This window comes from Papio anubis, chromosome 5, assembly GCF_008728515.1.
Source record: "Papio anubis isolate 15944 chromosome 5, Panubis1.0, whole genome shotgun sequence".
Taxonomy (NCBI): domain Eukaryota; kingdom Metazoa; phylum Chordata; class Mammalia; order Primates; family Cercopithecidae; genus Papio; species Papio anubis.
This window is the reverse complement of record NC_044980.1, coordinates 84029007-84046999: the sequence shown is the minus strand read 5'-3', so window position 1 is coordinate 84046999 and position 17993 is coordinate 84029007. Positions and strand designations below refer to the sequence as shown.

The window sequence follows — 17993 nt, the reverse complement described above, 5'->3', positions numbered from 1 at the left end:
TGAGAGGATACACATGCATATGCACACACAAACACATTTAGATCTGTTTTACTCTATCTATCTCTATATAATGAAATTCATTAGTTCATTTCAATGCTTCTAATTCCAACCCAACATCACAGGGTTAATTCCAGTTTTCTTCCTTTCCATATTTGTAACTCTTCTGTGTTGGTAAGAGATCTACTTCTCATTATTCTTGAACTCCTAGATTCAGGCGATCTGCCCACCTCAGCCTCTCAAAGTGCTGGGATTACAGGCGTGAGCCACTGCACCCCGCTATTTCTTATTATTCTTAATATATCTACTGATCCGATCCACTCCTCTGCATGTAACCAACTTCTATTGCTGTTATCCATTCCCTCGCTCAGGTGGCCTCCCAAACTCACTCAGCATCCCACAATTCCTGCTGGGCAGCACTGCACTCCTCACATGGATTCCTTTCTCACAATGACTGGCTTCTGACACCCAGGCTTGGGCCCCTTCCTGCAGATGCACACCTTGCTCTGTACCAACTGGTGGCTGTAGATGGAATTGCTCGGGAAAGGGAGGAAAAAGAAAGCACAAGGAGAGAATGCAAAGAGGGAGAAGGGAAGTGGTGAGGAGAAAGAGGGAAACTGAACACTTTTTTTTTTTTGAGAGAAAGAAGGCTTTAGAAGGGGACTGTGCTGATATATACCCTTCATCACAATATATACAAATTGTCTAAATTATTATTATGACTTTACAGGGAAAATAAGACTAATACAAGAAGATTTACATAGATGAATAATTTCTTTGTCACTAATGCTTTGCAGCAGGACAAGAAAATATATATTAAGATTTATTTAATTTTTAGAAAAATTCATTTTTATTTAATGAAATAATACAATTTGATAAAGGGCCAGAAGGCTCATTTTTACTTCTGACAAGATATCCTAATATTTAGAAAACCCCTAAGCTGTGGTCACAAAATTTTCAAAGATTAGGTATCAAGTCTGGCAACTGCATTCTTTTCTTCCACCGTGTAAGAACAAAATTCTATTTATGGCTCTGTGCAGAGTACAAAGGGACACGCACATTTCATATGAACAACTAGGAACCAATTTTCAAAGTTTGGCCTGCATGTTCCTGTAAGTTCTTAGAGCAAAGCAAGTGGTGTGTGCTGACAGAGCTTGGTGGAGAAGCTAAGGGAGCATACTGGGGCTCAAGAGAATGTCCATGGCTTATATTTTCCTTGAATTCTGTAGAATAGTAGTTTGGCACCCCAGACTAGAAACTCCGCAAGGAAAAAAGCTAGTCATAAATAACTCAGCATACTTAATAGATCCCAGGCTTGCCTTCCAGAAGTACAACAATGATTAAGATAATGATTTCAGATAGAAGAAACATATCCAGAGGCACATTCGGATTTTGTGGGCCTTCTTATATTAGGGAGGCTTATATTGGGGAGGCTTGTTTAAAAAACAAAAATTACAAAACCATAATTAGGTACAGGATCTTGGAAGCAGCCAAGGCTGGTGAAAGGACCTGAAACTTAAGCTTCATCAGCTTTATGGTTAATCTACCTCTGAGGAGGCACCTTTAACTCTCTTTAGGGCCTAAGTCAAAAGAAAAGAGGTATTGGGAGGGGGTGATGGTGATGAAAGTTAGTGGGGGGCATGTTGTTATTAAACAGTGATTATAAATTTCATTTGGCAAACTGAAAAACAGTGCTCCATTCAACTGAAAATCACTTTGGTTTTATATTTCCTAAGCTGTCATTTCATATTTGATGAACTACTAATAACTTCTCTGCTGTCTATAATTCAATATTTACCAAAGAAAGCATTTGTAATTGGTAATACTGGAAACAACTTGTGTTTAGAAGTGAATTAGTGAAGATAAAACAGAGTCATTTCAATGTTCTCAATAAAAGGAGGCCCTACAAACACAGTGTTGCACCCAAGGAATGAGTATCTATGTAAAAGACTGTGCCATATAGAATAAAGAACTCCTAAAACTTAACAAAATACCCATTCAATCCATTTGAAAAATGGACAAAAGACCTTTCTTTTGAGAAGATATACAAATGGTCAATAATCACATGAAAAGATGCTCAGGATCACTAGTCATTAGGGAAACAAAGATCAAAACCACAGTGATACCATTTCATACCCACAAGGATGACTATTATCAAAAAACCAGGAAATAGTAAGTGTTGGTGAGGATATTTAGCAACTGCAACCCTTGTGCATGACTGATAGAGATGTAAAATGGCACAACTGCTGTGGAAAACAGTTTGGTAGAACCGCCAAATGTTAAACATAAGTTACCATATGATCCAACAATTCCACTTATAGGTATATATTCAAAAAAAGTGAAGGTACAGGTACTCAAATGGATATTTGCACACCAATATTCATGGCAGTATCACAATAGCCGAAAGGCGGAAGCAACCCAAATGTCCATCAACAGATGAAGAGATAAATAAAATATACTATTTGCATATAATGTAATATTACTCAGTGCCATGTTCTTAATATTTGTGTTCCCCCAAACTTTATATGTTGAAACCTAATCACCAATGATAGCATTAGAAGGTTGGACTGCTTGGAGGTGATTAGGTTGTGAGAATAGAGCCCTCATGAATGGGATTAGTGCACCCCATAAAAGACGCCCCAGGGCGCTGCCCTGCCCCTTCCACCATGTGAGGACACGCGGAGAAGGCACCATCTACGGACAAGAAATCTGGGCCCTTGCCAGACACTGAATCTGCTGGCACCTTGATCTTGAACTTCTCCGCCTCCAGAACTGTAAGAAGTACATTTCTGTTGTTTATAAGTTAGCTGGTCTAGGGTATTCTGTAACAGCCTGAACAGACTGAGATACTGAAGCTTAAAAAGGAATGAAATTATAATATATGCTACGCCATGGATGACCCTTGAAAATGTTACATGAAACAAGCCATACACGAAAGGACAAATAATTTCATTTACATGAAGTGCCTAGAATAGGCAAATTCAGAGGCAGAAAGTAGAACAGAAGTTACCAGGGGCTGGGAGGAGTGCAGAATAGTGAGTTATTGTTTAATGGATATAGAGTTTCTGTTTGGAGTGATGAAAAAGTTCTGGAAACATGGATAGTGGTGACGGTTGCACAACATTGTTAGTGTACTTATGTGACACTGAAGTGTACACTTAAAATGGTTTAAGATGCTAAATTTTGTTATGTATATTTTGCTACAATTAATAAAAAAGAAAAAAGACTATGCCAAGTAACTCAGGCTGTGTCAAGATGAAGTTCCACGGAAGGGAGAAAAAAAAAAAATCAAATCATCACAGTACTTAATTTACATAGTTAAATTAACAAGGAGTCACAAATGTGAAAACCAAAGTAGTTTGAAAAGGTTTTAGTGAAAGAAATTACTTCTTGAAAGGTAAAGAAGACAAAACAAACGACAACAACAAACAAACCAGCAAGTAGATATGTCAATTAGTGCTACTACCATTAAGAAAGTCTACTCATGGGAGTTAGTAGATTCCATTGAGATTACATCACATCTCTTTATTTTTTAGTGAAAAATATTATTTCCATGAATTTAACTGCCATTTTTAAAGAAAGTATGGTGTTGTATTATCTGTTTTCTTTGTAACTGCAGCCTTGGCTTTATTGCTGTGCACCAGTGACAACAATAATGGCTTTATTATGGAAATCACACTCCATTTACATGAAGCTGAAATTTATTCTGTGTTTACAATCTTCCAAAGTACTTGTTTTAATTTTACCTCACTGACCTTCTGATTCTAACAATTTGGAATGTGCTACTTAAACAAACCTATCAATGTAAAACATAGAACACAACTGTGAAATAATGTGGATTTAAGATATCAGCCAAGTGCTGTGGTTCATGCCTGTAATTCCAGCACTTTGGGAGGCCGAGGTGGGGGGATCACCTGAGGTCAGGAGTTTCAGACCAGCCTGGTCAATGTGGCGAAATCCTATCTCTATTAAAAATACAAAAAATAGCCGGGCATGGGGGCTACTCAGGAGGCTGAGGCAGGAGCATCACATGAACCTGGGAGGTGGAGGTTGCAGTGAGCCGAGATAGCACCATTACATTCCAGTCTGGGCAACAAGAGTGAAACTCCATTTCAAAAAAAAAAAAAAAAAAAAAAATTAAATGAAAAGATATTAATGGATCTATTTCCAACAGTGGGGACACATTATTTTTAAATTAGAAAAGAAAGATAAATTGAAACGAAAGAGTATCAAAGAACTTTATTTCTAAAACACAGGTCTTTATTCTGAAATTCACACTTAGAGACAAGGATGTTTCCGTGATCTGAATATTTTCTTGGTGAGAAAATATTGGTGTCCTCGAGGTTTCCTAACAAGGATTAACACCAATTCCGCAGCAGTCAGCCACCACTGTTCTCAGCAAATAAACTGAGGGTCATACAGGAAGACAATAAGGCACATATTTCACAGCATTGCCAAATCATCATGAGGACACTGTGCATGGGAGAGTGAACAACAGAGTTAAAGACGGGTCAGCCTGGGCAACATGGCAAAACCCTGTCTTTACAAATAATACAAAAATTTAGCCAAGTGTGGAGATGCATGCGTGTAGTCTCAGCCACTCAGGAGGCTGAGGTAGAAGGCGCTCTTGAGCCTAGAAGGTGGAGGTTTCACTGACAGAGTGAGACCCCGTGTTAAAAAAAAAAAAAAAAAAAAAAAAGACTGGGTTTGCAAATTGTTCAAAAAAACACCCTCCACCTCATTTGGGTAGCTGGCATTCCTAATCCTTGGCCACTAGTTCTATACTCGGATCTAATTTTAGAATTTACTTTTCTCTTCAGCGGTTCTCCAACACATTTCCAAAATAGCTCTTGAAAACCCATTCGGATAATAAGAAACTCACTCTAGGTCCTTTGGCCTCTATCTCCAGATACGGTTGCAAATATTTATTGCAGCAGGCTAGACTGTATCAACACTTATTATGTGCCAGGTTCTTCATTTTATTACAATATCCTTCCTAAATTCATAATCTCCAATGTTACCTTCCTCCAAGCACATTAGGGCCAACTCTTTCTGAATCTGCTTCTTCACTTCTCTTAAGCTCCAGGCCTGGAGATCCCCAAACCACTTCAAACAGAGTTCCTCCACGGCTGAATTTAGTATTCCTCTTCTCATCACACTTTTTCCTCCGTCTGAGTACTGGCATCACCATTCACACCGATTTACCCTGATGCCGCATTTTCCTTCATATGGTGCTTCAAATCAGTCGACATATTTTATCTATCTTCTAATTTGCTCTGAAATTTGTCCTCTACAATCCTTCCTAGAACATTGTCCTTCCTGAGGACTTCATCTCTTTTAGTGAGCCTATTTTGACAGATTTGTAGGTAGAGCTGTCTGTTCCAATTCACCCCTCCTACTCCTATTATGGCCAGATAAACATCTTTTTTTTTTTTTTTCCACATAGATGGAGTCTCACTGTGTTGCCCAGGCTGGAGTGCAGTGGCATGATCTTTGCTCACTGCAACATCTGCCTCCCGGGTTTAAGCAATTCTTCTGCTTCAGACTCCCGAGTAGCTGGGATTATAGATGCTCACCACCACGCCCAGCTAATTCTTGTATTTTTAGTAGAGATGGGGTTTTACTATGTTGGCCAAGCTGGTCTCAAACTCCTGACCTCAGGTGATCCGCCCACCTCAGCCTCCCAAAGGGTTGGGATTACAGGCATGAGCCACTGTGCCTGGCCCAGAGAAACATCTTTTAAAAAATTATGGCTGGGTGCAGTGGCTCATGCCTATAGTCTCAGCACTTTCGAAGGCTGAGGCCGGCCGATCACTGGAGGCTAGGAGCTTGAGACCATCTTGGTCAACATGGCGAAACACCATCTCTACTAAAAATACAAAAATTAGCTGGGCATGGTGGTGCATGCCTGTAATCCCAGCTACTTGGGAGGCTGAGGCAGGATAATTGCTGGAACCTGGGAGGTTGAGGTTGCAGTGAGCAGAGATCGTGCCACTGCACTCTAGCCTGGGTGACAGAGTGATAGACAAAAAAGAAGTTATGTATGTATGTATGCATACATGTATGTATACATAAAAGTGCATGTTTACATGTATTTTCATATATGATCATGCCATTTAAAGGCTAAAAATCCTTCAACTGCCTCCCATATCATAAAAGATAAACCTCACCACCAGTTCCTGCCTACTTCCCAGTGAATGCTCTCTAGTCTTCCAGGCACCCTGACCACACTGTATTTCTTCACGCGTGTAGCTCTTTGTCATTACTTGTTATGTGCCTATCTCTTTCATTAGAGGTTATTAAGTGCACTAACTCAGTCTATCTTATTTATCTTTATATTCCCAGTGCCTAGCACATGGTCTGGCATAAGCAAGTCACTTAATGTTTGTTCAATAAAAGAATTGTTGATGTGACTTGTCGGTATGACCCTGCTTTTTATTTTTACTGCTGCTCTTTTCATCTGAAAGCTTGAATTTCTCTTTAGAGAAGCCCTGGACTTTGAAAGTACAAGAATGAAGAGAATGCATTTCAGGGAAAAGTTAATTTGCTTTGCAGCAGTAGGTCTAAGGTACACTAGTCCTTTAAGATATGATCCATGGAGGAAAATAACTGCTCTGAGGCAATATTCTGAATGGGGATGAGCATGAGGGATAGATAGATCTGCATCCAGCTTCCAATTCTATCACTTCTGAGCCTGTTGAGTGGGTCTCAGCCAAACTCCTTAACTTCTCTGTGCCATAATTCCTGATAAAAAAGTAAAGGATAATTGTGGAAATTTTAATAATTCATGGATCAATTTGTAAGTATTAGTTAAGGCTGATAGGTCAAATTCCATGTTCCTATTGAACAGCTATTGTGCTAAGCGCTGGAAGTAAAGAGATGAGCCAAGGCAGAGGCAGCCTCTACCTGTGTCGATCTGCATTACAGAGAGGGAAACCACGCACCTAAGGCACTCAGCATAAGGCTGGGCATCAGGCACATGTTCAATAAGCATCAACTACTATTATCCTGATTCTCACCACCATCATGAGTTTAGTCACATTAGGGAAAGAGCACATAGCTATAGATACCCTGCAATTGTTGCTTGTTTTGTTCTGATGTGGGTAGTATTTTTCAAAGAGCAACTATGGCCCTATTTAATTGGCTTCATCTCTCGTCTTCTACAGTTTTTCCAACTTTATTTTTTTTACTCCACCTCTAAATTTCCCTCCATTCCCATTACCTTGCTGCTTCTCATCTTGTCTCATTCTATTTCTTCCTTTGTAGATTTGAAGTTCTAAAATATCACATAGTAAATATGCGATAAACATGTTTAAGTTTTTTATATATATACACCAGAATCTCCCATACTTGTTTGGCTATAGAACCCTTCTGTTTATCCTGATGTAATCATGTGTAAGTCTAGACTCTGAGGATTGTTTTCAACATGCAGACTCAAAGTTCTATCACATTCAAACTGTCACTAAAAACTTCCTGACTAACCAACTAAAAATGGACCTCTTGGGCCGGGCATGCTGGCTCACACCTGTAATCCCACCACTCTGGGAGGCTGAGGCAGGTGGATCACCTGAAGTCAGGAGTTTGAGAGCAGCTTGGACAACATGGTGAAACCCCATCTCTACTAAAAAATACAAAAATTAGCCAGGCATGGTGGCAGGGGCCTGTAATCCCAGCTATTCGGGAGGCTGAGGCAGAGGAATCGCTTGAACCTGGGAGGCAGAGGTTACAGTGAGCCAATATTGTACCATTGAACTCCAGCCTGGGCAACAGAGCAAGACTCTGTCTCAAAAAAAAAAAAAAAAAAAAAAAAAGACCTCTCGGCATCTTCTATTTTCCCTCCCACTCTCTCTTTTCTGACTTAGTTTTTTCATAGCACTTACTGACATCTAACTCACTATATGATTTATGTGATGGTTAATTTTGTGGGTCAACTTGACTGGACTAAAGGAAGCCCAGATATCTGATTAGACATTATTTCCAAGTGTGTCTGTGAGGGTGTTTCCAAAAGAGATTTGCATGTGAATTTGCAGACTGGGTAAGCAGATGGCCGTCCCTGATGTCAGTGGGCATCACCCAACACCTTGAGGGCCTCAAAAGAACCACAAAGGTGGAGGAAGGTTAGCTTCACCTATCTTCTGCTTGACTGCTTGAGCTGGAACATTCCTTCTTCCACCCTTAGCATTCCTGGTTTTCAGGCCTTCAAACTCAAACTTAAATCTACACCATTCACCTCTGCCTCTCAGGCCTTTGAAATATACCACCAGCTTCTTCAGTCTCCAATCTGCCAGTGATCTCTTGTTGGTTCTGTTTCTATGGAGAATCCTAACACAATTTACATATTTGTTTATTGCTTAATACTCTCCTAGAATGTGAGCTCACAAAAGCAATGAGATAATTCTCAAGCACTAGTTTAATGAATTTAAAAAGACAATTTCTGATTCTAGTTTAATAAATTTAAAAAAAGGCCTTATGGGACTGGCTAAGAAGACATACTACAGTTAAAAGTAAAATTGACAAGAAATTGTACCCCCACTATCCCCTTCACTCTTTATTTAAAGAGTAGGGAAGGTGCAGAGAGAAATGTGGATGTCACAGCAGTGAGAGAATTGCTTTTGGGCTGCAGGGGCTTGATAAAAAATTGGAGTTTGTGGCTTGTAAACAAAGCTGCCCATGAGTAACATTTCCATAGAGACACTTCAATGGGATTGTTTCTTAATGGGAGGGAAAAAGAGGGGGAAGGAGAAAAAGTGTGACGGAAGCATTAAATGCTTCCCAGAAACAATCCACCTTATCTAAGATTTCCATAGACATATGTCAGTTCCAGGGCCATTGATGAGTCAAATTTACTGTACAATACTGACTTTCAAACTCTGACCACAAACCGCAGTGAGAAATTCATTTTACATGTGAACTACACAATCTTTAAAGAAAACTTTTATGAAACCCAAGTTAATGTATGACACACTTTGATCTATTCTATTTGATCCTATCCTATCCTATCCTATCCTATCTTATCCTATCCACTCTACTCTATCCCATCCCATCCCATTCCTATACCATCCCATCCACTCTACTCTCTCCCTTGCCATCTCATTCCATGTAAAATATGTTGGCAGTGGGACTCATCAATGTACTGTGTGACCCACAATTTTTAAACTTTTGCCTTAGAAAGTAATTTAAGTAGCTTGTCCTTTAGAGGTAAAGGTAGGAACAGTAAACATAACCATAGTGGAGGCTTCCACCGACTACCTTCTGACCTGGATTTACCCTGACCCTTACTGATATGTGAAGGATACAAGCATGATATGGAAAGATCTGTGCAGGTGACATACTGGATCTGCAGGCAGAGAAGTGAATCAGTTTGGCCTAGAGTATATTTTCCAGGGGTAAAGAGGAGAATGTAAGCAAATTCTCAGTGGAGTCTCAAGGTTTTCTGGGAACTTAAAATGCAGTACTTTGTCAACAGCTGACTTAGGGCTCTCCTGGATGCTAAAAGACAGTCCAGTGTCAGGTTTACTTTGAATGTGATTTATTGGGGTTGAAAAAAAATGGTTCAAACCTAGAATTATGGTCTTGCCTTGCAAAAGCTATATATAATTTTCAATTTGCAGGCTATAATTTCGAATCTAAGGAGAATAACCAAGTTAGATGAGACCCACACAGACCTTGCAAGAACTATTATTAGAGTAATTCTATTTGAACCATGTACTTCGAAAGTGCCAGATAATATTCTGCTGAGGGGGGATCAAATAGATCTGTGATTCTTAAGGAAAAGGTTAAGTGCTCTGTTTTCTTCTAGTGAAGAAAAAAAATATTGAAACTATGGGAAAAGGAATTATCATTTGGATTTACAGCTATCTTAGTAATTTTCTACACATTTCATAAATGTTTCATAAGGTAGAATTATGAAAACAATTTCTTAGAAGATTAGAGTTCTAAAACAAATATGAAGTCAGCCAACTAATGACTGAAGACTGGCTTAACCTAGTTTTCTAACTACATTACCGGTTACTCAACCATTAAGGAGCTCAAGACGCAGCTACAGGCATGCTCAGGCAGCTAACAGCAATTTTCCAACACACTTAACTTTTGTAATACAATGAAAATGTACAATGCATCTTTAAACCTGCCTATGTCTGTATTTTGAATCTGACTAGATGGTCTCCTAATTTTTGGACATTAGATGACTATGTATTTGGCCATGAATAGCCAGTTATCTTTTATAGATAGTTTGATAAGACATCAGTTAGCACTCATTAAGAGTTAATAGGCTCAAAATCAATGCTGAATCTTGAGTCAGAAATGGCATGATGTCTCAGGAAAATTAACCCTAAAGATAACCCTAATTGTGCAAGAAGATATTTGAATGAGTTATCGTAAATGTCAGTTCCCAGAACTGTTTTCTGGTAGACCCTCAATCTGGATAAATGCCAGCATACCTCAAAGCTGCCTTTGTTTCTTTAATTTGGTTCTCTAACCATCACACACAAAACTGTAACACAAATTTAAAATTTGATTAAATTGTTTTACTTCCCTTGCCATGTCACTATTCTAAAAATTCGACTTGAGTTAAATCCTTTGATTCTCTTATCAATGTGATTAACTGCATCTCTTTTCCCAACAGCTATCAGATTATCAGGGCATTGTCTGGTCTTAGAAATAATGGTATTTCCCAACAGCTGTAGGTATATTAGTTACTCTCTGTTGTTAAATAATTGTATTTTTAATTAAGCAAATGGATACATAACTCACGCAGAGCTGTTTTTCACCCATTTAAACAATGGTACAATAGCCACAGGTGTGGCAGGGATTTTAATGCGTAAGGGAGTGAACTAATGTTTTATTGCTCATTCTTACTAGCAACATTGGACCAAGCCCTTACAGAAAAAAAAGGGAAACAGTGGTGTTCAGAAAAAAAGGCAATTCCCAGATTGAATGCCATATATATACTCTAGGGAGAAAGAGGCTGTCTAATACTTGTATATTAGTGATCAAAGTGATTTGATCAAAGTGATTTGTGCCCAGTGATAGACTATTAAATTTTATTTCTGTGTTTGTCAATATTACATGTAGACTTACTTTTTGTGATATTTTAATTCCAGGGTTTTTTTTTCTCCTTTTCAAATGTAGAGTTTAAATTGTTAATGGTTAAACTGGTTCACAGGTGTGTCTGATATTATTAGCAAATGTATGGTTGATGTTATAGCTTCTTTTTGCCCCAGGCTCACAAGTATATGCTTCCATTTTTTCTTTTTAAGAAAAGGAGCATTAGAATCTTATTTAACTCTGGATACTATAAGTTTGACATTAATAGTTTAAGACTAATAAATGAGCAGTCATACAGTTTTTTGGTCACTATGCTTCCTAAGCCTCCAAAATGGAGCTATTTCCACTATTCAATTTCATCTTTAATAAGCTAGGCAGATCCTGCTACCTTCTTGTTTTGTTTCCATTCACTTATTTTTTTACCTGGTGGAATCTGTCCAGTGACAAAGTTTGTGAAAGATGTTTGTAAAAAAACCTTTTTTTCACGGTAGCAAAGCAGCTTTAATATAACCATGGATTAAATATTTATTTGCAAATACGCTAGCATTGGGGGAAAAAGATGGGGAGAAGGAAATCACATGTCTCGGAGATTGTATAATTAAATGAGTATAAGAATCAAATATTGTTCATTTCAATTACTTATTAATTTATAACTATTCTGATTTAGTCTTTATAAAATTGTACAACAGAGCTTTATGTAACTAGGCAACACATTTAAATCTTTCCTATAAGCAAATTTCTACTTCTTCCTTGAAGTTGATGAATCCTAATTGTAAATCACATTATTTGCTTTCTTGAAGGTTATTTATGATAAAATTTAAAGCTCGCTTCTGTCAAATTCAATTAAAAGAAAAAGATCTCTTTTGAATATGAGCCCTCAGCCTATTAAATGTTAAAAGATGCACTGAGGTTAAAAAATATGACTGGGTGGAATTTATTCACAACAAAAGGCAGAATAGTACAGTGATTACAAGCATGGACTCTGGAACCAGGCTACTTGAGGGCCTTCACTAGCTATGTGACCTTGTATTAGTTACTTAACTGCTCTGAGGCTCAATTTCCTCATCTGTAAATTGAATATACTAGGCCTCCCAAATAAGGTTTTGTGGATTGTGAGGATTTAGTGGTTGAAAAGTGGAACACTATGAACAGTTCCAGATAAACTTTGGCTTCTGTTTGTTATTCAAGAAATATATTTCTTTAGCACCAAAATGTATTAGATAAAATGTGACAGATAAAAAGTTCAATTATATTTGGATCTGCTCTCAAAGATTATACACATTCACTTTGGGAAGCAGAGGCAGGTGGATCACCTCAGGTCAGGAGTGCAAGACCAGCCTGGCCAACATGGTGAAACCCCATCTCTACCATTAAAAAAAACAAAACAAAACACTAGCCAGGCATGGTGGTGCATGCCTGCAGTTCCAGCTACTTGGGAGGCTGAGGCAGGAGAATTGCTTGAACTCAGGAGGCGGAGGTTGCAGTGAGCCAAGATCAAGTTGAGTGTACTGTACTCCAGCCTGGGTGACAGAGTGAGACTCCGTCTCAAAAAACAAAAAACAAAACAAATAAAAGACTATATATTTGTAAATATTACATATATATTTGTATATACCCTATAAGAAAAGGTAGGAGATAAGTATTATAAGAGAGATTTATAAAAGTTACATAAAAGTTCAGGGAAAACAGGACGTTCTTCCTATTGATTATTATCAGGGAACTTTGGGGGAGGAAGAAGGAATTTTGGCTGGGCTATGAAGATGGGCCATATTTGAACACCCAAATATTGAGGCAAAGGCAGTGAGAGCAGCATAAAGAGAGGCAAAAAGCAAATGCATAAATTAGTGTAGGTTGTTCCTTTTGGCTGGTATTAAAGGTCCACGAAGGTGAGTAACAAGACGTTTGTAGCATTAGGTCACGAAGGAATACTGAAGGCCAGGTTAAACAATACATAATTACTTTACAGAGAAATGGGCAGCCATTTTAAATTTTGGAGAAGAGGTGTGGCATATTCACATAGCTTAAACTCATAGGAAAGAAAATAGGTTGGTGGAGAGAATGCTAGAGGCAGGGATACCAGTTAGGGAAGGATTGCTGTGGTCTCAGTAATGAAGGCCTGAGGTAGGGGAATGGCATAGGAGTGGCCCCCGCAATGTAATGAAGGGGTAGGCACAGAAATGTAGAGATAGAATCTCTAGTAGTACCCTCATATTAGAAAAGAGTAGGAGAGTTTAAAAATATACAAATTGTGGAACTTCATCACCAGAGATTCTAATTTAGTAAGTCTCACTATAGTGAGACTCATCAAACCACAATTTCTGAAAGCATAAGTAATTTTGATGATCAGTTAGTTTTGACAGCCACTGATCTGAGAGTATGACTATGAAGTGAAAGAAATTATCCTAGCTTTCAGGTTAGGAAAATCAGAAAAAGTATCAAGAGGAAGAAGAAAAGAAAGGAGTGAAAGAATAACACTGAGATCAGAGCAATTAGGATAAGGCAGAGGAGCAAAGTTGATGACAATATCTGTACATCTTGAGGACAAGCTATCAGAGAGAAACCCAAGCAAATGTATCCCAAGACATTTGAAAATGTGAGCTTATATGTGGAGAGAGAAGTTAGGCTCAAGTTAATAGATTTGAACACTATCACTATGACATAAAAAATGCAAAGGCAATCCCTGGAATATACATAAACTTCAGAGTTTTCAGGCATAAGAAGAAAGGGTTATGACCTGGAAGTTAGCAGGAAAATACTTGTAAAAAGAATAGGGTGTCGTGAAAACCAAGAGAGATTGACTTTTCAAGGAAGGCTGGTTATCAGTAGTGATTTCTACAGAAGAACTGAAAGATAACGCAGATGAGAAGAGTGGTCAGTGGATTTGGTGCCCAAAGTCATGAGTGATGAATGAAAGAGAATAAGCAAGGTGCTCTGAAGGCTTAACAGTGAACAGAAGGTGATGAGAACAGGCAACTTGTATGAACTACTTTTCAAGAGTAGTTGTTGGTAAAAGAAAGAAGAGAGGCAGGGCAGTAATTTGATAAAGCAGCAGCATTACAAGTAAGCTCTTCTAGGCAGTGTAAAGTGATACATATTTCTACGTGGACAAGAAAGACCCACAGGAGAGAGAAACATTTAAGATGTGAGGCAGTTGTGGAAAATTCAATGAAACAAGTTCCAAGAGTAGGAAAAACACATGAAAGACACAATTGGGAGAGCTGGCTTTGGTGAGAATGAGCCACTTACTTTCTCATCTAAGATGAAATGAAAAATGGTGAAGAAGAGAGATGGCAAAGAGAAATGATCAGAGAACATAAGGAAAGTTGTGTGAGGTAACACCATGTTGTTTTCATGTCTTGACTAGACAGTGAGGACAGAATGTATAAAACACAGACTTCAGGGTAGTAGAATCTGTTTCAAAGATCGCTTAAGACTTATCAATTAAAAATAATCCAAAGGATGTCTCAGAAGCAGAGATGGCTTAGTTAAGAGTACTTATAATAATTAGTATCCATTACACAGTAGCACTAATTGGCTGATAAAAGAGAACTGTGTGGCAAAGACCGGGTTGGTGATTGGCAAAATTTCTTTTTTTTCTATATATGTGTGTGTGTGTGTGTGTGTGTGTGTGTGTGTGTGTGTGTGTGTGTATATATATATATATTTTTTTAAGACCGAGTCTCACTCTGTCACCCAGGCTGGAGTGCAGTGGCACGATCTCGGCTCACTGCAAGCTCCACCTCTTGGGTTCACACCATTCTCCTGCCCCAGCCTCCCAAGTAGCTAGGACTACAGGCGCCCGCCACCACGCCCAGCTAAGTTTTTGTATTTTTAGTAGAGACGGGTTTCCACCATGTTAGCTAGGATGGTCTCGATCTCCTGACCTCGTGATCCACCCACCTCAGCCTCCTAAAGTGCTGGGACTACAGGCATGAGCCACCGCGCCCGGCCTATATATATATATTTTTAATTGTACTTTAAGTTCTAAGGCACACGTGCACAACGTGCAGGTTTGTTACATAGGTATACGTGTGCCTACTCTTGGAACTTGTTTCATTGAATTTTCACAACTGCCTCACATCTTAAATATTTCTCTCTCCTGTAGGTCTTTCTTGTTCATCTAGAAATGTGTATCATACTGTAAAAATGTCACTTTCTTCTATTCACTTGAGTTTTATACTATGTAAACTGTTGAGTATAGCATTATGATCATGGGTATTGTGCTAACCGTTCATTTTTAAGAAATTTATGATGCAATTGCTAATTCCCCAAATTACCTTTCCCTACTTCCTGTTTCTGTAGTACTAGTACACCCATTTTCCTTTATTTCCCGATCTCCTCTTTAATAATGTACCAGTTGATTCGTGTAACTACAGTATGATCATACAAAGGATTGTGGACTATGTATTTCCTTAAAGAACTGTGTAGGCACTGAATCATAAATTAGAGGTAACTTTAAATAATGAAAATAACAACAAATAATACATGGAAAAAGTTGCAAACCAAGAATGGAAATACAGGTAAGAACTTGGGAGAGAGAAACATAGTGTGTTACAGTATCACCATGTTGATATCAACTGAGATGGCTCATAGACCAGCTTGAGAGAGAAACACAGTGCTTTCAATGCCATACTTATTCCAAGATAAAACAGCCTCAAGAGACTAATTTTTCTGCTCTCTAGTCAAGTTTTATATATACTCATTCTGAATAAAATCCTGGAGAGAAACATTTTAAAAAATCAGTAACTGTATTTTCATTAGCCAAGAGTTGAATGGAAAACTTTAGTTATCCATTTTTTAAAAAGTGCTCTTAAGTAAAAAAATTTAAAAAATTAGCTGGGCATGGTAGCATGTGTTTATAGTCCTGGCTACTTGGGAGCCCAAGGTGGGGGTATCTCTTGAGCCCAGGAGATTGAAGCTGCAGGGAGCTATGATTGTGCCATGGCACTCCATCCTGGGCAATACAGTAAGACTCGGTCTCAGAAAAAATAGGATCTGCCAGGAAAATTAAAATTTATTATTAATTTGGAGAACAATGGCAAGAAAATAGATAGGAAACTTACTTAGCCTGAGTACAAAACTGATAAACAATGGGAATGTTCCATTAATTCTCTGGGTCAAACATTGTATGGCATGGCAGTGAAATGCACATGTCAACAAGAGATGCCAGCCACACTAACGGTCAAAGAGTGTGCGATGCACCTAAACAACAACATCACTTTGATACTCTTAGACATTGGCTTTAAGTGTGTATCACGTTAACGTATCTTCCACTAACACCCTACTGAAGCTTATTTATCACGGGTATCAAGATGGAAATGAGTTTCAATTCTATTCTGTCTCCTCTCTCATTACCGTAAGTGATGAACTCAGCAAGCAAGAGTGAGTTTAGTTGTGTTATTTAAGTCGAGTTTTATCAGAAGTCATATCACTTTTAGGTGGCAGCACTAGTTAAGTATGGTTAGGACATTAAAGACTGTGGAGAAGTAGTGAATATTTGTTTTATTTTAAAATTTTTTAATTAATTAATTAATTTTTGAGACGGAGTTTCACTCTTGTTGCTCAGGCTGGAGTGCAATGGGGTGATCTCGGCTCACTGCATCCTCCACCTCCCCGGATCAAGACATTCTCCTGCCTCAGCCACCAGAGTAGCTGGGAATCCATCATGGCCAGGCTGGTCTCAAACTCATGACCTCAGATGATCCACCTGCCTCAGCCTCTCAAAGTGCTGGGATTACAGATGTGAGTCACCATGCCCAGCTCCTGAATTTTTCCTTTTATTCTATGGTCTAATGATTGTCATTGGATGATTTTATGACATAGTCAATTTTGCTTTTTAGAATGCTTCAGTGTGGAATGGGGATAGATGAGAACTGAGCAATATCAGTCTCAAGATAGCTGTAATAGTCTAAGGATGAGATGATGGGAGACATCACTAAGATGCTACAGACTGAATTGTTTCCTCCATCCCCCAAATTTGTATGTTGAAGCCCGAACTCCCAATGCAATAGTTGGAGATGGGGCCTTCAGGAGGTGATAATCTCATGAAGGTGGAGCCCCCATGATGGAATTATAAGAAGAGACATGAGAGGGCTCTCTCTCACCCAAGAGAGGAGACAGCAAAATATCCATGCAAGCCTCGCCAGGACCTGAATCAGCTGATGCCTTGATCTTGGACTTTCAGTCTCTGGAACTGTGACAAATAAATGTCTGTTGTTTAGGACACCCAGTCTATGGTATTTTGTATGGCAGCCTGAGCGAATACACCAGGCAAAATCATGAAGAAAGGGAGGGGAACATTTGAGAGATACCGGTGAAGTATACAGGAGAAAGGAGTTATATATCTGACTGTATTCTGCACCAATTACATATTGAAAGGGTTCCTATACTAATAAAAATACTAACACATATTGAGTGCTTAGTATGTTTCAGGGACTATACTAAATATTTATATGAATTAAAATTTTATCTTTCACACAACCCTACAAAATTAAATAATGTTATTATACTTGCATTACATATGAGAATAGTGAAGAAAGTAGGGATGTTTTGGTACACCATAAAGAGGGGCAATCTTTCTTGGAAATCAGAAGATTAAGTAGAAGATGAAGGATTAATTTTCCAACCCTGATACCTTCAAGTTTTTTTTTTTTTTTTTTTTTTGCAGGGTGGGGTGGAGCTGGGTGTGAAGTCTAATACTACTTTTATGAAATTAGAGTTCTTTAAGTTTAATATTTAATGTTTACATGTCACTATTACCAAGAAGAGTTTTGAAAACAAAATGGTAAGGGCAAAAGTATTGGTGTTAACAACAATGGCAGCTCTGGAGAGCCTGTGAATCAACCTGCGATTCTAATCCCACAATTTAACAGCTTTGTAAATGTGAAAGCGTTTCTAAGCCTCTCATTTCCTTGATTTTCTTGTCTGACTAGAGGAAATCATACCTGCTT

General features: G+C 38.4%; 1 protein-coding gene and 1 long non-coding RNA gene across 5 annotated transcripts in view; both read right to left on the bottom strand.

Moving 5' to 3' along the window:
- The window catches only part of ADGRV1 (adhesion G protein-coupled receptor V1), a 585058-nt gene that overhangs the window by 67266 nt on the left and 499799 nt on the right, over positions 1-17993 (bottom strand). The window lies entirely within an intron of this gene.
- On the bottom strand, positions 6415-12400 carry LOC103885243. The gene is made up of 2 exons (XR_001903555.3): positions 8228-12400; positions 6415-6741 (listed from the first exon to the last, which is right to left on the bottom strand). It is a non-coding gene; the product is annotated as an uncharacterized LOC103885243 (long non-coding RNA).